We start from the raw sequence: 21,309 nt of genomic DNA on the forward strand, positions 1-21,309 counted from the left end.
CTAGGGGACCTTCCTGACCCAGGAATTGAACCCGCATCTCTTTCGTCTCCTACTTTGGCAGGTGGATCCTTTACCACTGGCGCCACGTGGGAGGCCCACCTACTCCTGTGAAATTGTCATCTTCCCAGTCCTGGGGACTCAGATCTCAGCCAAACAGACCATTCTGCCTCTGGATCAGACACAGCTTATCACAGCCTTTCTCATTCCTAGAGGGAAGCCTGAGCAGAGAGAGGTGAGGCTGTTCTGATGGATGGGAGTGTAGTCATGGAGGGCTTTGAGTGTCCAGAGGGAGGCAGTGCAATGTAGGGTAAAGGACCTGGGTTTGGATCCCAGCTCTGCCTACCTTATAGGGTAGTTGGGAGGATTAAATGAGATACGGTGAAAATGACACTCATCGTACCTTCTCTTAAATTCATTCACACTCACACAGTTGGACCTGTCCAGCTGCCTAAATAGAAATAAGACTAACCTCAGGGTGAAAACTTTTAGAAATATATAGTCCTGGGACTAGCCTGGTGGTCCAGTGGCTAAGACTCCACGTTCCCAATATAGGGGCCCCGGGTTCCAGCTCTGGTCAGGGAACTAGATCCCACATGCCACAAGTATGACCTGGAGCAGCCAAATAAATAAATTAAAGAAAAAATATATATATATATACAGAGATTTCCCTAGTGGTCCAGTGTTCAAAAAATCTGCCTTTCAATGCAGGGGACTCAGGTTTGATCCCTGGTCGGGGAACTAAGATCTCACTTTCCGGGGTAGAGGGGAGGGGTGGAACTAAGCCTGGGTGCTGCAGCTACTGAGCCCATGGGCCCTGGAACCCCTGCTCACCAACGAGAGAAGGCTGCACACTGCAACAAAGACCCAGCGAGGCCAAAATGAAGTAAAAATTATATGGGCCTGTCTTAGGTTTAGTCAGCAAATAGGTTGCACCCGGCACCGTTGACACCAAGCTGCTGGGAAGGTCTGCTGGGGCTGAGATCAAGGCAGCCCTTTGTAGGGGAAGGAAGGGTCAGGGGAGGGGGAAGCTGGTGCATGTGGTAGGTGATGGCAAGTCTGTCCTTAAAGCAGTGTGCTTGTCCAGGAATCACCAAAACCCGAATGAAGTAACCCTCATGATTCTCAATCCTTTACAGCTTGGATTCAATATTCACCAAGCAACCTTCTGATGAATACCTAGATCCCCAAAAGAGTGTCCAGGTAAACTGCACAGAAATCTTCTGGCCCTTAAGGGGAAAAAAATCACCGTCATAAACATATAGAAATCAACTTCATAGAAATTAAGAGCTTTGCTGTCCAGAAGGTAGAATAACCCTTATTCTTTTAACACCCTTTTGATTCTATCATCAAGAAAATTTTGGAAACCCCACCTTGTATCTTTGACTGCCTGAGCGCTGACTTTGTGCCAGACACAGTGAGGAATTCAACACTGAAATGACATGGTCCCTGCTGAAACAACTTAAAACCTAGTAGTGATAATAAGGCAAATACACCAAGATCTAAAATAAGGCACAAGTTGGACAAAATGCCATCTCATTATCACCTTGAGAAACCCCCAAGGCCAAGTCCAGGCCTCCCAGTTCTATTCAATTTAAGGAAGTGATAATGAGGAGAAAATGTTCTTGCCCATTAAAAGGGTTCTAAACTGTAGATCAAGACTAGCTGCTAAATGGTGGGATTATACCTTTCAAATGGCATAGGTAACACATGCTAGCTTTTAAGATACATACTTTTCAAAGACTATTTCTATGAAAAGAGGAATGCATACATAGGGGAACAAAAGCATAATTTATTTATAGATAAAGAAATGGCAGGAGAAGCTGCTGGCAAAGGCCATTTGTCCTCACAGCGATGAGCAAAATCAACAGGCATAATTCAGTGACTCCCAAATCAAGCCAGTGCTGGACAGGCTGAGGCTGATGACAAGAGTCTGCACTAGCCCACACCCCACCCTCACAGACAGACCACCCTCCACCCAGGCGTGCTTTTCTTCCCCTCTAACATCCTACCCTGCCTTCTCAGCCCAGACCAAACAGTGTGTCTGTGATAAGCTCTACCTGCCGTCAGCTAACAGAAGGTATCTTTCCTCTTCCAAATTCCCGCATATGTTGTCTCAGAGGCCTTATTGGATTCCTCACATTTTGTCCTGCAGGTGGCTATGAGGTAACAAAAAGAATATCAGAAATTGATTCAGAAAGCCTGAGTTGGTACTCAGATTTTACTGCCAACGAACAGGCTAACAGTAGGAAAGTCATAATCTCCCATTTCAACAAATAGAGAAATTGTGTCCACTTCAAAGGGAAACCAGGAGATTTCAATGAGTAAGTTTATGATAGTAAAGAGCCAACTGCAAGAGCCACACAAAACTGAACCTAGCAGGAAAGTGTAGCACATGCATTTCCTCAAAGATGGTTTCTGGACTTTGCAGGCGGTCCAGCGGTTAATACTCCAGCGCAGAGGACGCGAGTTCCATCCCTGATCAAGGAACAAAGATCCTACATGCCATGCAATGTGGCCAAAAGATTTTTTAAAAAAAAAGATGGCTTCAAAGGGAAAAATCTAGTTTTGAAGAAGAGGAGGAAAGACTGATAAAAAGATCCACAGAGGGAATACTTAACGTATCTGTGATCTTCTAGTGGTAGAAGTAAAATCAAAATAACTGATGTCCCTTATGTTTATGACCGCTACTGCTAAGTCGCTTCAGTCATGTCCAACTCTGTGCGACCCCATAGATGGCAGCCCACCAGTCTCCCCCGTCTCCGGGATTCTCCAGGCAAGAACACTGGAGTGGGTTGCCATTTCCTTCTCCAATGCATGAAAGTGAAAAGTGAAAGGGAAGTCGCTCAGTCGTATCCAACTCTTAGCGACCCCATGGACTGCAGCCTACCAGGCTCCTTTGTTCATAGGATTTTCCAGGCAAGAGTACTGGAATGGGGTGCCATTGACAGTGGTCAGAAAGAATTACAGACCTGAGAAAAGTCTAGTGATAAGTGTTAATAAACTGTGTGTAGGGGCTAAGGTGCTTCAGTCATGTTTGACTCATTGAGACCCTACAGACTGTAGCCTGCCAGGCTCCTCTGTGCATGGGTTTCCCCAAGCAAGAATACTGGAGTGGGTTGCCATGCTTTCTTCCAGGGGATCTTCCCAACTCAGGGATCAAGCTGCTGTCTCTTACATTTCCTGCACTGGTGACTGGAGTCACCTGGAAACCCTGTTAGTGAACTAAGTCATATTTTAATTTGAATATATAAACAATAGAGACTTGACTTCAGATAAACAAGAATAACCCCGACATGGACTCCACCAGAATCTTTAGTCTGTTCTGTGGACAAGACAGATGGTCTCTCAGAAGCTGTGTTTTTAGAAGTGAAGTTGGGTTCTTGTGGACCAGTATTAATGACTTAAAATCAGTCCAAAGGGAATAAAGAATAAAGTAATGGGGAAAACATCAGATGGAGAATCAGGGGAGCCAAGTTCCCTTTGTTTCCCTGTTAATATTTGTGAAGCAGCCTTGGGAGGGTCTCTGGGCCTCTGCTTCTTCAATTGTATAATGAAACAAAGCCACCATTGCCTTCTCAGGACCCTTTCAGCCCTGTGCGTCTCTGACAACTCTCAAATCAACAAAGTTCAAGAGGTCAGTAATAAGCCAAGGGGAAAGCCGTTCTGCTCACAGTTCCACCTTGAGGTCCTACGTTAGAAAGCCTCCATTCTCAAAGCATTCAGCAAACCCTGTACTGGGCACTAAGAGCTAGACACAGGTCAGCTGGAAACTGAATACCCATTGGGACAACCAAAAATAAAACAGCCAGAGAATCAGAAAATCAGGTAATCTTAAATCTAAAAGGAATTAGCTCTCTCCTGTATAGAGAAGGAAACCAAGCATCACTGAATCAGAAGTCTTTCTTCCCAAGGATGAACAGCTAGAGGAAGATGCAAGAAGTACAGATGGAAGGAGCACTGGACTGAGAATCCTTGCTGCACAAGGAGCTAATTGTGCCACTCGGGGTCAGTGGCCGCATCTTTCCAGGCCTCAGTCTCTCCTTCTGGGTAACTGCATCTCAACTACTGCTTCCTCCTTCCTAACCCTCTCGACAGTTGTGACATTGAGATTGGAATCCAGGTCTCCTGATCCTCTGCCCTGTCCCACCAAAAAGAAATACGGATGCCACAAAAATGCACCCAATGGCAAAGTTCTGGGAAGATGAGGAGAGGTAGAAACCAGCTTGTCATGAAGCCCGTTAGTACCCCCAGGAGACTCATCTGAGAAGTGGTTTCTGTGTTTCTCAAAATACTGTTTACCTGGGCATGGAAAGACTTTTACTCATTTACTTACTCAGAAATGTGCAGTTTTTGAAGGGGCGTAAATCTAATAGTGAAGTTAGAAGATGAAAAGGTGTACGTAGACAGAGGCTGTGTTAAAGCTGATAAAACTTCAGCTCTGAATTCTTTACTAGCAGGGTCTCTTTCCAAGATGCTGGAAGGGTCCTAGCAGTGGGTTCACATGGCCATATGAGTGTATAAAGTTTTCAGAAGCGAGATATTTTTGAATAATTGTTCATAAAAAAGACAATGAGCTTCAGGTCCTGCGAAACCTATATCCACTCCTGTCTTCAGGGCTGAATTCCTTCCCTTCTCTGCTCTTCTCTCCTCCTTCCTTTTTTTCTAGGACTGGACAATGGAAAAGTGTGTGGTTTTATTAGTGAAAAGAAACACATGAATGTGTTAATACAACTTAAGATCAAGTCGGAGTAATTAAAACTAAGAAGGTATAAAAAGCAAACTCTGAGTGAAATCATCACAGTCCCCTGGAATAGGACAGGTCGGGCAAGTTCTACTGTCAGTGTTGAGACGTTTGCTGAAAATGTATTGAGTTTGAAACCCCGACTGCCTTTCATCTCCCAGAAGTATCGGTCCTTGAACTGATTTGACACAACGGTGACAGATCAAAAACAAAAGTTTGTCCAGCAACCTGTTGGGCCAGTTTTTAAACTTTTTTACCAACTTGTCTATTCTCCTCATCAGTGAAGTCAAATAAAAACAAATCCATTTGCTGACCTGGTTCACAAATTCATTTGTGAGTGAGATTCTGAGAGTCATCACTAGAAGAACCCCAGAGGAGGATTCATTTAACTTCTGACCTCTTCTACCATGGAACAAAAAGGCCAGTTCCAACTTCTCGGCTTCGTTGAATAGAAGCCACCAGTTGGGGACTGTTACTTTGTAGTGGGTGAAGATGTTTTTTTACAGGAAGGGCATTTGGTTGTGTTCCATAGGTATGCCACAGAAACATCCTCTGCTGTGGCTAGTCTGTCCTCCTGAGACACCCACATATCTAACTACATGCAGAGGACATCATGAGAAATGCTGGGCTGGAAGAAACACAAGCTGGAATCAAGATTGCCGGGAGAAATATCAATAACCTCAGACATGCAGATGACACCACCCTTATGGCAGAAAGTGAAGAGGAACTAAAAAGCCTCTTGATGAAAGTGAAAGAGGAGAGTGAAAAAGTTGGCTTAAAGCTCAACATTCAGAAAACAAAGATCATGGCATCCGGTCCCATCACTTCATGGGAAATAGATGGGAAAACAGTGGAAACAGTGTCAGACTTTATTTTTGGGGGGGCTTCCCTGGTGGCTCAGAGGTTAAAGCGTCTGCCTCCAATGTGGGAGACCCGGGTTCGATCCCTGGGTCAGGAAGATCCCCTGGAGAAGGAAATGGCAATCCACTCCAGTATTCCTGCCTGGAGAATCCCATGGATGGAGAAGCGTAGTAGGTTACAGTCCACGGGGCTGCAAAGAGTCAGACACAACTGAGCAACTTCACCAAAAATCACTGCAAATGGTGACTGCAGCCATATAATTAAAAGACGCTTACTTCTTGGAAGGAAAGTTATGACCAACCTAGATAGCATATTCAAAAGCAGAGACATTACTTTGCCGACTAAGGTCCGTCTAGTCAAAGCTATTGTTTTTCCTGTGGTCATGTATGGATGTGAGAGTTGGACTGTGAAGAAGGCTGAGTGCCAAAGAAGTGATGCTTTTGAACTGTGGTGTTGGAGAAGACTCTTGAGAGTCCCTTGGCCTGCAAGGAGATCCAACCAGTCCATTCTGAAGGAGATCCAACCAGTCCATTCTGAAGGAGATCAACCCTGGGATTTCTTTGGAAGGAATGATGCTAAAGCTGAAACTCCAGTACTTTGGCCACCTCATGCGAAGAGTTGACTCATTGGAAAAGACTCTGGTGCTGGGAGGGATTGAGGGCAGGAGGAGAAGGGGACGACAGAGGATGAGATGGCTGGATGGCATCACGGACTCGATGGACGTGAATCTGAGTGAACTCCGGGAGATGGTGATGGACAGGGAGGCCTGGTGTGCTGCGATACATGGGGTCACAAAGAGTCGGACACGACTGAGCGACTGAACTGCACTGAAAGGCAATTAAATCAAGTTTCCCTGGTGGCTCAGATAGTAAAGAATCCACCTGCAATGCCAGAGACCTGGGTTTGATCCCTGGGTTGGGAAGATCCCCTGGAGGCGGGCATGGCAACTCACTTCAGTATTCTTGCCTGGAGAATCCCCATGGTCAGAGGAGCCTGGCGGGCTACAGTCCATGGGGTCTCAAAGAATCGGACACAACTGAGTGACTAAGCACACAGCTGTTACCAGATGCCTCTGCTGGGTGCAACCCTGAACTTTTACATATGGCTCCAAAGATTTCTGAGCTCTGCATTTAAAATAGAAACCTCTGAGAGGAAACTGCAGGTATTTCACGACCTTCTTCCTGTAAGCAAAAATGGAAAAATCAAATATTTTAAGTGTGAGTCACTAGTAAAGTCTAATGGAGATCCTGAAGGTTCTCTCACAGGCCCATGCAAAATGATACCCTGGGAATTGAGAGCACTGGCTCCTTTCTTTCCAGGGAAAGACGTTTATCTTCCAGGTAGAAGAGGTCAGCCTAATGACAGGATGATTCAGTAAAACATCACTTTCCTCTCAAGATTCTACAATGTTTCCCAAACTTGCCAGATAAGAATTATCTGAGGGAACTGAGCAGATATCCAGGGCTTAGGTGGAGTCCAGGAATCTGTTTTTAGTAAGCATCCCAGGTGATTCTTATCACAAAGCCTAGGTTCAGAGTGGCCCTCAGAGCCATCCCATTACTGGAATCAATACAGCAGTCACGGGGAAATGTACTTTAACCTGTGCACAACTGGGAACCCACTGAGACTCATGGCTTAGAATTTCATCTTCAAGCCAAGATGTTAAACATATCAGTGAATGTGCATTCCTTATCATCACCCATAATGGTTTCCTTCTTCATGTCTTAGGGGAATGCCATATGCCCAGAGATCCTGGCAGCAGAAAACCAAAATATTAACAGAATAAATTACTCCAAATTAGACATGTGCTGCTGAACTAACCTAAGGCATTTGGAATATTAGCAAACTTGGACCCAGCCAAAGATCATTAATAGCATTGTCCTGTGAGCATATTCTTTGAATGAAAACCTTCAAAATTTGCTTTCAACTGCCCCAGTATTAGCATCTTCATCATCCTGCAAAGAAAGCAAGGCATTGGTTTTGCCAGCTCTTCAAAGCTTTGTCTGTGATACCTGCAGTCAGAAACAGCTCACCTTGGGGACCGTGCCAGAACCCCTGGCTGCCTCCTCCCCTTGTCTGCCAGTTCCAGCATGACCCAGACAGCTGAAAAATGCAAAGAAGGGTCCTGTTGCTGCTGAAGGGAAGGAAAAGACCTACTTCCTCCTCTCCAGGGATACCCTCCAACTAAGAAGAGCTGCCAAGATCCCAAGGTCAAGCTCATTACACACATGAATGGTGGGAAGAATCCCAGGATTATGAATTAAATATAAGCCTGTGAGAAAATGCCTCCTTACTATCAGACCCTGGGCTCTCTCACATGCTAGTAACATGTCATGGTTTTGTTTCCTCAATACAAGTGTAAAGCTTTATTATTATTATCATTATTGTATTAATTTTTAAGATGATATGTTCACATGTTTGGGCTTCCCTGGTGCTTCAGCGGTAAAGAATCCACCCGCAATACAGGAGATGTGGTTCGATCCTGGAGTCAGGAAGATCCCCTGGAAGAGGGCATGGCAACCCACCCCAGTACTCTTGCCTGGAAATCCATGGACAGGGGAGCCTGGCCGGCTGCAGCCCATAGGGTTGCAAAGAGTCGGACACAACTAAAGCGACTTAGCATGCACACACGCACTTTCATTTGTTCAAAACAAACGAGATGAAAAGTCTCATTTCTACCTTTGTCTTCCATTTGCCTCATTTCCTTCCTCCAGCCCAAACACTACCACTGCATGTAGTTCCTTGTACAGTCCTCTAGAATTGATGCAAAAACAAACACTAATATACATATTTTCCCTTGCTTTTTCTCACCCAACAAACAGACCTTAGCACTCTTTCCACACGTGTGCAAAAAGAGTAGCTCTGTTCTTGTTTACAGCTGCATAGTATTCTATCATAAGGTGCAACAATTTGTGATGAAACTATGTTTTCAGTCTGTTTTTTTCACAGTGAAATAGTGCTTCCTTGGTGGCTCAGATGGTAAGGAGTTCGCCTGCAATGCAGGAGACCTGGGTTCAGTCCCTGGGTTGGGAACATCCTCTGGAGAAGGGAATGGCAACCCACTCCAGTTTCTTGCCTGGAGAGTTCCATGGACAGAGGAGCCTGGCAGGCTATAGTCCACGGGGTTGCAAAGAGTTGGACACAACTGAGCGATTAACACACACACACACCTAGCTGCATAGTATCCTATCATAAGGTGACCAATTTGTGATGAAACTATATTTTCAGTCTATTTTATCCACAGTGAAATAAATCAATTTGTTTCAGACACTTAAAAACGAAACAAGGCCAGGAACACCACGAGGATTGGCAGTGTTGTACAGGTGAAATTTCTGGAGATGCTCAGATAGCTTTGACTTGAGACATATACTCTGTTCCACATAATTACAGAAGGTTATTTACTATATCATATTTTACAATAAGAGCAGGCATAAAGCATCTGAGAGAAATTAGAACAGAGCGTAAACCCAAATCAGGGTTAATTAAGGTTAAAAAAGGGAAAACAAGAGAGACAGAAGACCAGTTTTGTTTCTGTAACTCTCTTTCAGCTTTGTTAAACTCCTCTCAGTTCTTGGAGAGACCAAGGCTTATTTGCAAAGCCTCCTTGAGAACATGGGCCCAAATGGCCTAATTAGGAGGGAAGAGAAGAAACTAGGTAAAGGGAAGGCCAGAAGGGAAACAAGGAGAGCCATTTCCATCTGTTTTCATTCTAAGAAGCCAAACCGTTTCCTAAGTAGTTTTTTCATGGTAGTGTTTTCCTCTATGTTGTGATTTTACAAAAGGGAAATTTTTACCTCATAACTCAATGTCTTCAGCCACAATAGTATGTAAAGCTATGTCCCTTTGATTTTTAACCAACCCTTGAACTGTTGAGTCATACAGGTATCTATAATGTCCACTTTCCAGGGTTTTCCTCTCAGAAGAAGTCAAAACAAGAGGTTCCATCTTTGGCTTAAAACCTACTAATACATCAACAAGTACGTTTCAAAGCCATTTTAAACCTCAAAATAAAAATGTTTCAAAAATTTCCAAAAAGTTGGGAGAACTTTAACACAATCTCTAACTTTGTACTCTAGCTGGTGTTCATGACCTGGGATGTTAACTAAATTTAGCCAAAATTAAATGAGCATAATCAAATGTTGATCTTAAGAAAGATTATAAACTGGCACCACACTTTTGGAGGGCAATTAAGCATTATAGAGACAAACTGTTCAATCAATACCTGCTTTTTTTCAAATTGAGGTATGTTTGATTTACAATATTATATTAGTTTCAGATGAACAACACAGTGATTCACAATTTTTATGCTCCATTTATGGTTATTATTAAATGTTATGCCACCTGTGCTCTATAACAAACATATCTTTGTAGCTTATTTACTTTATAACTTTTAATCCCCAGTCTTGCTCCTCCCCCTTCCCTCCCTCACCAGTACTACCAGATTGTTCTCTATTATCTGTGAGTATGCTTCTCTTTTTGGTTACATTCACTAGTTTGTTTTTTTAGATTGCGAATATAAGTGAGAACACACATCAGCTGTCTGTATTCATTCTTAGACTATGAAGTCTAAGATCTCTCAGTTTATACCAAGGAAATGTGATATTTTCACTGCAGGAATGAAAAGCTATAGGAGACTAGATTTAGCAGGTGTTCTCAAATATTTTAGTCTCAAGACCCCATTACACTCTTGAAAGCTATTGAGTACACCACAAAGCATTTATTTGAGTTGAATCTATTAATATTTACTATATTAGAAATTTAAACTGAGAAACTGAATTAGAAACTCAAACAATCGCTCAAGGGCTTTTCCTCCAGATGCTCACCGTGACTTCAGCCTGCAGCAAGAGTGCCTTAGGAGTACTTCTGATTTCATCACATAGCATATTAAAAGGATATGAACACGTGGGTTAAAATTTCATAAACTTAGTAATCTGTTATCTAATTAAACCATTACTTAAATGATTAGTTAAATAAATTATAGTTTATTCTTTCATTACCTAATTATTACTCAGTTATTAATTATTATTTATTTGCTAAGTATTAGTTATTACTGCATCTATGCAAAATCAGGCAATAAAAATTGCAAGACTCAAAAAAAAAACAACTGTAATACAGGAAAATGGGTTCGGGACACTATATGAAAATCTTTGTCAGTGAAACAGTAAAAGGTATAGGAACTTAATTTAACAAAAAGAAAAGCACAGGTTTACTTAAGTTAAACGTGAATTTTATAAATATGGTGGTAATTTACATTGAAAGAAACCAGGAATTTGTTGTGGAAGCAGATGTCTGCCTGACTCCCAGGGTGCCCACTGGGGTCCCAAAGCCCAGCATCCTGTGTGGGAGAGGCAAAGTACCACAGGGAGAAAAGGGGTGAGAGAACAGCGAGAAGAAAGGAGGAAAATGAGCAGAGCACAGGGAGAAACAGTACAAAATAGGCTGAGAAGAAAGAGAGAAGCTAAAGGCAGGGAGGGTACCCCAGTGCCAGGGGAGGGAAGGGTTACAGGCTGCCTGTTATGCAGAAGTGCTGGCAGGAGGGTTATCAGAACTGGGACAAAAGTCGTAACATCAGGACTCCCCTGGTGGTCCAGCGATGAACAATCCACCTGCCAACGCAGGGGACAAGGGTTCAATCCCTTGTCTGAGAAGATTCTGCATGCCTCAGGGCAACTAAGCCTGAGTACCAGGACTGCTGCGCGGAGCTCTAGAGGCACGAACCTCAGCTGCTGGAGCCCATGCACCCTAGAGCCGTTGCTCTGCAGCAAGAGAAACCACTGCGACGAGAAGCTTGCCAACCACAACTAGAGAGGAGCCTTCACGCTCCACAACTGGGGAAAGCCCACGGGCAGCAGCAAGGACCCAGAGCCGTCAAAAGTACATCATATTCTTAAATTTCCATTTAATTTTTTCAAACAGGTTGTAACACCAGATGTTGGTGGCTGTGGCTCATTTTCCTTGGGAGGGTGTTAGTGTGTGTGTGTGTGTGTGTGTGTGTGTGTGTGTGTGCACGCACGCACGCAAGGAGCCAACAGTTTTCTGCCTTCTCCTGGAAGAAACTAAACATACACAGATCTGCTCAATTGCTTCCTAGTAATATTAATCATCTTGGAACAAATTTATGTTTTCAAAACAAACATTACCAGAACCAACTGTATTTAGATGATCTTTATAAATCTGGAAATATGTATACCATGTATTAGTTCTATCTCCATGTAGGATTATAAGTGGTTTAAATTTTCTTCTTTCTGCTAATTTATATTTGCTAAATTTCCTTTGAGCAACATGTATTAATTTCTAATAAGAAATTGAAGAAAATGTTTCTAAGTTTAAAAATCCAGCCAAAGGTTGTGATCTGGTCCTAAAAACCAGTTACAAAATGGATTCTCTCCCTGAACCAGTTGAAAATGTTAGTCACCAGTGGGTCTCTGGGGATCACACTAGAACCTCATTTTGCATCTTCCAAGTCAAAGAATCAAAAGGTGAAATTCCAGACTGCTGAACACTTGTCTTGCCCAATCTCTTCATTTTACATTTAAGGAAATGGAGGCCCTAGAAGGAGAAATGACCTGCCCAAGTTCACACTTCCTTGGTGGCTCAGACAGTGAAGAATCTGCCTGCAATGTGGGAGACCTGGTTTTGATCCCTGGGTTGGGAAGATCCTCTGGAGGTAGGGCATGGCAACCCACTCCTGCATTCTTTCTTGGAGACTCCCCATGGACTGAGGAGCCTGGCAGGCATGGGGTTGCAAAGAGTCGGACACAACTGAGCGACTAAGCACAAGTTCATGTAACTGGTAGGTGACAAAGAGGGAACAAAATCACAAAGTCCCCTAGCTTTCAGTTTAATTATGCTTTTCACTCTCACTTGCTTTACTTCTTTCTTTCTTTCTTTTTTCTGCCTAACAATCACAGAGGTATCGTAGAATTGAGATTGATTTATACAATACCGAATCAACAAATCATTTCAGTCCAAAGAAATCTAACAAAACAAAACTGTCAAAGAGGTGAAAAATAAAATCATGCCAACTTCTTGTTTCACATTGTATAGACAAAACAACCAGTAATTACGTGGATGTTTCCCTTTTCAACTGGTTGCTTTGGCATTGGGTTCTCATAGCCTCAGTATTAGAATAACCAAACATGGTGGGTGGTGGGAGGGAAAGGAAGGAAAATCTTATTTTCTAAAGGCAAATTAAAGTTCTCAAAACCCTATTACTCATATAAATAGCTGAATTTGGGTTTTTTTGTTTTTTTAAATAACTGAATTTGTACCTTAGATTTAACTGCGCTTGCCAGTAACAACTAACACTCTAGACTACAGAAGAAAACATCCATTGAGAGGTCAATCTACTTGATAAGAATACTAGGTACTCACAAATTCCATGTATTCAAGTATCCTTGATGATCTAACAAAAATAAAATAGGAAATATGAAACACTTTGATGCACCTTCAAAGAAAAATGGAATTGTATCTCAATGACACCAGGCTGTTTTCATTTATCTGCCTTAAATCAATTATCTGTATTAACTATAGAAATTTTTCTATTTGTTTTTAATATGCATTCTGTGTATAATTCAGCCGGCCAAAGCCTCAGTGATCACCTCAGGAAAAAAATACACCTTTTGAATTAGAAAGGGTGGAAAACCTGGCCAGGCCAAACACTGACTGCTCTCAAGCTCCTGATGGGAACTAATGAAAGAGGCCTGGTTTCCGGCCTTCAGCAATTAAGTAATCAGCTGCCTTTGGTTACCCCTAACAACTCACACAGACAAGGAGATTACCAGTCAAACAGGCTGCGACAATTCAGGATACAGAGCCAACTGGAGTGCTGAAATGACATATATTCCCAGGGCAGTCACTACCTTCTGTTGTAAAAAAAGAAGGAAGTTGAATGGAATTATTTTTTAAAGGTCCAGGTCTTGGCAGCCATATGCTGAGGTGCATTCATCAACATAAAGCAGGCATAGAAAACCTACTCAAGAGGGCAGTTGCAGTCAGAAGGGTTAGGCTGTCTGACAACCAAGGGCCCTTGCCTTTTCCCTTAAGTAATATTTGTTGATGTTTTCACTTTGTCTTATTATATTTTCTGTAACTTTATTTATGGTAATGCTCAGAAAAGTACATTCTGTTAATGCAAAATAATCACCATCATCAAGCAAATGATCACTTAAATAAAATAAACCATCTTGCACTAGAAATGAAGGATATTACCAGTTTAGCAAAGACACACAATAAAATCTCATATTAAGGAAGCCAATTGCTGGATTCAGGGGGGAATGAGAGAAGGAATGAATTAAAAGCAAAATTTTATTCAAATGGCTTTAACCCAAAGTAGCTTTGTCGGGGGTGGGGAGTGGTATTTCTTGTGAGAAGAAGATTTTTCATTGCAAATGTAATGTCTTTAATAGATATAGGACTATTCATATTTTCTATTTCTTCTCATGCCAGTTTTGGTAAGTGATCTCTAAAGGAAGATGTTCATTTCTTTTCAAATTATTGACATTCCATACCATTTCTTTCTATTCTATTATCTTTTTAATGTCTGTATAGGTGATGTCACCTCTTTTATTCCTAATATTGGTACTTTTTTCCTTGCTGAATCTAGCTAGCTTTTTGAATCATATAGACATTTTTGAAGAAGTTTTTAATTTTCAAAAGTTGCCCTCTCATAGCAACCTTACTTTGTAAACATGATCCATCACTTCTACTTTATTTTCAAGATGGTTCTTTGTGTCCCAGCCCATCACCCACAGCAGATTCTAGTAAGGTCAGCTGGGTGGGTCAGAAGGAAAGTGTTTACTGAATCTGTGTGCAGCAGGCAGTACTCAGAGCACCCCTTTTTTCATTGTACATTTCACTGACTTCTGTTCTTATTTTCAATGTCTTTTTTTTTTTTAACTTACTAGGAGTTTAATTTGCTCTTCTTTTTCTTGGTAGAGTGGCTTGGATTATTGATTTTAGACCTTTTTTCTTTTTCTAGGAAGACATCAGATTTATTTCCCTCTAAGTATTGCTTCAGCATCAGTCTACGAACTTTTATATTTTCTTTGACCCTAGGATTATTTAGGAGTAATTGTTTAATTTCCAAACATTGGAGGATATTCCAAGCATCTTACTGTTATTTACATTTAATTCTCTTTTGGTCAGAGAATAATATTCTGCATTATTTCAAATTCAAATCTTTTATATTTGTTGAAACTTGCTTTATTTGTTCAGTATATAATCTATTTTGATGAATAGGGAAAATGGGCTATGCACCTAGAACCTGTCCTCCGCTACAAGAGAAGCCACGACAACAGTAAGCCCACACACTGCAAGAAGAATAGACCCTGCTCACCACAACTAAAGAAAGCCTTCGTGCAGCAACAAAGACCCGCCAGAGCCAAAAAATAAAATTTAAACACACACACACATACACATATACGTCTGGATTGAAGACAACGGTTCTCAAATTTGGCTGACTATTGGAATCAGCTGAGAAACTTTTTAAAACTTAATGTCCAGAACAGACCTCAGGCCAGTTAGATCAGAATCAAATAAGAGAAGCGGTGCAGGAGCCTGATAGGAATGGTTCTAGGCCAGACTGCTAAACAGTGAAATTTCTCTTGGGAGGCTTTGACTTTCCTTTTTCCTTGCTTTCCTTTCATGAAAGCTTCTTCTCACTCCATATCATCTTATTAGGTCATAAAAGTTAGTGGAACTGGTCACAGAGTAGGAGGACACGGGTGCACATGACTACGAATGATTTGCAAATACAGTGGTTATAGCCCAAAAGTGAAAAGGGAAAGTATTAGTCATTTAGTCATGTCTGACTCTGTGACCCCATGGACCATAGCCCACCAGGCTCCTCTGCCCATCCCTTCTCCAGGGGATTTTCCTGACCCAGAGATTAAACCTGGGTCTCCTGCATTGAAGGCAGATTCTTCAAAAGCATGCCTGAAAATTGATAGGGACCTGAAGAGAATAAGATAATTTAACAGCTGAGGTATTAAAGACAATCTAATTGTGGTCAAATTTTTCCCCCCTTTAAAATATTTTTGCTCCTGTCACAATGTTGTAAGAAAGATTGAAATAAAGTCAAACTCTAAAAGCCCACCCTTATTTTGGATTATAAATTCCATCTGCAATATCCACTGAGGTTCTCTGGAGCCCTAAAAACCAAGCCTAATATCCTCTCTGCTGTGGTCTGAATATTTATGTCTTCTGTCCTCCAAAAGCACTTGAAATCCTAACTTTCAAAGATGCTGCAATTGGTAAATATGGCTTTTGGGAGGTGCTCTGGTCATGAAGGAGGAGCTTTAATGAAGGGGATTGTTGTTGCTTTAGTCATCCAGTTGTGTTGAACTATTTTGCTACCCTATGGACTATAGCCTGCCAGGCTGCCTTGTCCATGGAATTCTACAGGCAGGAATACTGGAGTGGGTAGCAGCCATTCTCTTCTCCACAGGATCTTCCTGTCCTCCTGCATTTCAGCCACCAGGGAAGCCCCGTGAAGGGGATTAGAGCCTTATAAGGCTCCAGAGAGATCCAAAGTCCCCTCCACCGTGTGAGGATATCATCAGAATGCCAAGTCTGTAACCTGGAAGAAGGCCTTTAGGCAATTATGCTCGCACCATGAACCTGGACTTCCCAGCCTCCAGAATTATGAGACGGAAAATTTGTCATTTATTGCCATTTATTTTTGTCATTTATTGGTATTTTTTTCTAGCCACCTGAATAGACTAAGACACACTCCCCCCTTTTCAGAACACTTTACATCTGTTAATTCTCTTTTGTTTCCGCTATGTGAAGGAAATTTTTCTATTCAAAAGCCTCCTGCTTTTATAAGTGTAATTTATTAATTTAAAAATATCATGTTACTCTTTATTCTTCATATAAATTCTTCATGTAAGTTTGCACAGCTTCATACTGCATCATGATTTGCCTCTGAGTCCCTGTTGGACACTTAAGTTACTTTCACTTTTCACTCATGAAAAGTGAATAAAATGCCAGTGAACATTTGTTGATAAATTTGTGGGTTCGTTTCTGATTATTTCCTCTAGATACTAGGCCACACGTCTGGAAGACCATGTTCTCATTCCCTAGATGACATCAGCATTTTGGGCAGCAGCCTGAACAAACTGCTTATTCATATCAAGCTTTCAATCAACCCAAAGTGCCCTCTTCCCACACTTGCTCCTGTTTAACCACATCTCCTCTACCCAGAGCCCGACACATTTTGTTACCAACCCAACATTCAGAGCCTATCAAGATTATTTTAAGTTTTTATTTCTTAGTTTCAAAAGCAGTACAAGTTGAATGGAGGAAAGGAGAAAAAACAGACAGGCTCACAGATACAAATAAAAACAATATTTGCCACTGGCATAGAAAACAAATTTATAGAGGAATTTTCCTGGTGGTCCAGCCATTAAGACTCCTGGCTTCCAATTCAGGGGGCACGGGTTCCATCCCTGGTTAGGAAACTAAGATCCCACATGCTGTGCTGTGATATGGCCAAAATATAGATACATAAATAATAAAACAACAATAAGCCCAACAAATGTATAGTTACCAAAGGCTGGGCAAGAGGTGGAGAGTGTGGGGAGGGGAAATAAATTAGTGGTAAAGAATCTGCCTGCTAATGCAAGAGCTGGAGGAGCCACAGGAGACTCGGGTTCAACCCATGGAACACAAGATCCCCTGGAGGAGGAAATGGCAACCCACTCCAGTATTTTCGCCTGAAAAATCACATGGACAGAGGAGTCTGGGAGACTAACAGTCCATGGGGTCACATAGAGTTGAACACGACTGAACACACATATAAAAATTTTAAAATACATGAATTAGTAGATACATACAAAAAATTCTTTTTGCTAGTCCACAATCCCCCCAATTTTTTTTCATAGAATTAAGACCACATAATTTTTATTCTTGCTTGGGACCCACACCATATAGAAGGAGGCTCTGTGGAGATCTCTCCTCCCCCACATCTCCCACCCGCTCCTCTGCCTCACAAAGTAAGACTCACTCCATGACTCACTCCAAATGCCTGGACACGATCAGCCTTGCCTACTCTACAGCTTCCTGGCTTTCTCCCAATTCAAAAGGTTCACAGCCTTTGGGGGATGCCTCACACCCCACTTCCTTAGGTCCATTCCAAGCCTATATTTCATGTCTAGCTGCCTCCTTAGTGTGGAATCATCAGAGGAATGAGCTCTGCTTCTGGCAGTACTGAATGCGGTGGTCCCTGTTAGGCAACTATTAATGGTATTGCAGTTTCTGAGTTCAGCAAATATTTATTATGGGCTTACTATACGCCCAGATTCAAGCTGAGACACCCTCATTCACTTAAGATGCAAAAAAAAAAAAAGCTTCCTCCAAAGAGCTCAGAGTTCAATGGGTTTGCATCAGATGAGAAGATAGGGAAGAAACATTCCTCAGACAGTAATTTACAGATTGTCTAGAAAGCAAATTTTAAAGTTTCAGAGATAATGATACAAATAGCCTCACGACACCAGCCATCTTCACTGAGCTGATCACCCGGCTCTTTTGTACTGGAGTGGCAATACCCAGCAGAGCACTTAGCTTACCTTCGGACTTACTATTTACAAACCTGTCTCTCCCACCAAACGCCATGCCTCAATTCCTCGCTGCATGCCCAATACCAGCGCAGTACTGAACAAAGTAGACTGTGAACAAACGCTCACAGAAGGTACAGATGTTTTCATCTGTATGTGATTGCCACAAGGAAAACCAGTTTTAAACTAACAAATACCCCACTTTGAAATCTGTTTTGAAAGAGTCGTTAAGGATAGGGGAGAGGAGAAAACGAAAACTATTTTGAAATCTCAAGACTCAAATGTCATTCCCACTATTTTACAACTTTGCCACCTCCTTATGGATTTCCCCTGCAAAGTATTTGTATCTGGGTGGTGAAACCCACGGGATGAAAATGTAAATGCCAAGAAATCTGGGTAATATCTCCAAATCAGATTGCAGGAGAGAAAGAATGAAAGCTCAAAAGTGCTCATCGAACTCCAAGCTGACAAAATAAAGACAAATTAATGTAGGCTTTCTGGAAAGTCTGGGCTGAGTAAGCTCTAGTGCTTGAAAAAAAAAAAAAAAATAGGTAAACAAGCCCTTCTTCTGGTCATTATCTTCTGAAGTGCATGAGACATTAAATAAACAGTCATATTATGTTCAAAATACTTCTAAGATGAAAAAGACTGTCAGCCGAGCATTTGAAGAAGACAATGGCAAAGAAAAGACAACGTTGTAGAAGTAAGACATCCGGAAAATAAAAATCATTTAGTGGGTTTTCAGAGCTGACAGGTTTTGAAAGAGACAGGTTTCTTCCTACCTAAAAAAAATAATAAGAAGAAGAAAAAAAGCTTTTAAAATAATAATGTTTTGTTGTCAATTATTTGGTGGCTTAAGGGCTGGAGAGGATTTGGGACATACTAAAGCTCAACTCTGCCTTTTCCCCACTGACAGGTGAAGAAACTGAGGCCCTAAGGACTTTTCCAAGTGAAGAGCAGAACAAAACCTGGGGTCTCAGTCTGAAACTCCAGTGCCTCTGATCCCAGTGAGCAAACACATGCCTCACCATCCCCTGACCCTGTTACAAAGGCCATTCTCAAAGGATTCAGGGACAACTACTAGGATTTAAAAAAAAAAAAAAAAAAAGTACAAGTATCGTGTATTGGAGGCAAATTCTGTAAAGCACATTATTGAGGTAACTTCTGAAATCTGATTATCAATAATAGTATTGAATAAATGTTACATTTCCTAATTTGATAAACCCTGTGGTTATATAAGAAAATGTCATTTTTCTTAGGAGATACTCCCTGAAGTATTTAGCAGTAAAGTGGCACATGGTGGATGGAGCTTATTCTTGAATGGTCAGAAAAAAACACATTTTTTAGACAAAAAGAAATGAAACAAATTTGGCAAAATATTAACAATTGGTGAATCTGGGAGGAGGGTATACAGGCGTTCTTCCTACAAGTCTTGTGACTCTTCTGTAAGTTGAAATTCTTTCAAAAGGCTCAAAAATATTTCAAAAGTAGATATCCTGTATATTTATTATGGCCCAGGGAGCAAAAGTTCTTTATGACTCCATCTAGACTGGGCCTGCTCGGAAGGGGAAGGTGACAAGCCCCTACTTAGCACTGTTTGCAGGACACAGTTTCCATGAGACAGAATGCTGAGTCACTGAGTCATCCAAGCTCTCCATTCGAGTCAGAATCAATTGGAAACAGCAGAGACAGAGTCCTGAAGCAGCTGAGTTAGTTTTTAGGCACAAGCCCTGGGATCTGACAAGCTTACAGTCCTCACTTTGCCGCTCACTGAAGACAAGGAGCTCAACTTCTCTGCATCTCAGCATGTCCAGTAAATGTTGCTAAGAATATCTACTTCACAGAGTGATAGTAAGGATTAGATTACACAGTGCATAAAAACCTCTAAGTAAAGTGAAGTGAAAGTTGCTCAGTGTCCAACTCTTTGTGACCCATGAACTATACAGTCCCTGGAATTCTCCAGGCCAGAATACTGGAGTGGGTGGCCATTCCATTCTTCAGGGGATCTTCCCAACCCAGGGGTTGAACACAGGTCTCCCACATTGCAGGCAGATTGCTTACCAGCTGAGCCACCAGGGAAGTCCTGTCACAAATACATGCCATGAAAGTACAGGCTGCCAGAAAACATATTCACTCATTCATTCATTTGCCCCTTCACTCAAATCCACAAGCTTGTATTTCAACAAGAGCTGTGCCAGGCACAGGGTGTCCAGCAATGCAAATGACAATTCCCTCCTTCAGAGGATTTACCTTCCAGGGGAAACCAGCAGGTAAATGGATAATCACACTACAAGCGTGACCAGGGATGTGAATGGCCCGTTTGAGAGGGGGCTTAGCACTGGGTGAGAACGAGGGCGCCAAGGAAGAGGTGCTATCTCGGCTGAGACCTGGAGCATGGGTAGGAGTCTGGTAGGCTAAGGTGGGTCAAAGAGAAGGACATTCCTGTCAGTGGAAGCAGAAAATGAGAGAGAGATTGCAGAGCCTTTCAGCAATCAGCAGCCCAGGTATGTATCAACTGAGGTGCCAGGAATGTGGGAGACAATGTGTAGTGAGACATGCTTGCTGGGGATGAGGTGAAACAGCAAGTTTAGAGCCACAGAAAGATCCTCCATACTGGGGAGCTGGGGTTTGTCAGGAAGAAACTTTCAAATGATTATGAGCAGAGGACAGATGAAAAATCATGCTGACTGCAACCCACTCCTCTAAAACCAAGGCTGCTAACTGGAGATGATGGTTGTAGGAGCTCCACTAGATTCTGGAGAATCTGGAGAGAGCATAACAGGATTTGGTACTTGCCTCAGGGTAGTTTAGAAGAGGGAGGAGTTTAGGAAAACCTGGGTTTCTAGGTCATGGGGGATATTTCCTTGGCTGGATGGTGGCTCCATTAATGTAAACAGGAACTATCTGGAAGGTGGTAGACACACAGATGAGAAATGTTCTTCTGCTACTAGAAATTGCTAAGTGGGAAATTTACTCAGTGGGAGTAGTGGGGAGGGGCGAGGGTGCATCTGGGTGGGATGGGAGAGATAGAGAGAAGGTGGGGCGGGAGAGTAGAATCTAAAAGGGTCAAATGTGATACAGAGATAAAGTTCCCCCTTCTCACAGTTTTGCCAAGGGCCGTTGACAAATTAAACATTTTGAGAACTTGTA

This window comes from Ovis aries, chromosome 1 (assembly GCF_016772045.2).
Source record: "Ovis aries strain OAR_USU_Benz2616 breed Rambouillet chromosome 1, ARS-UI_Ramb_v3.0, whole genome shotgun sequence".
Classification (NCBI taxonomy): Eukaryota; Metazoa; Chordata; class Mammalia; order Artiodactyla; family Bovidae; genus Ovis; species Ovis aries.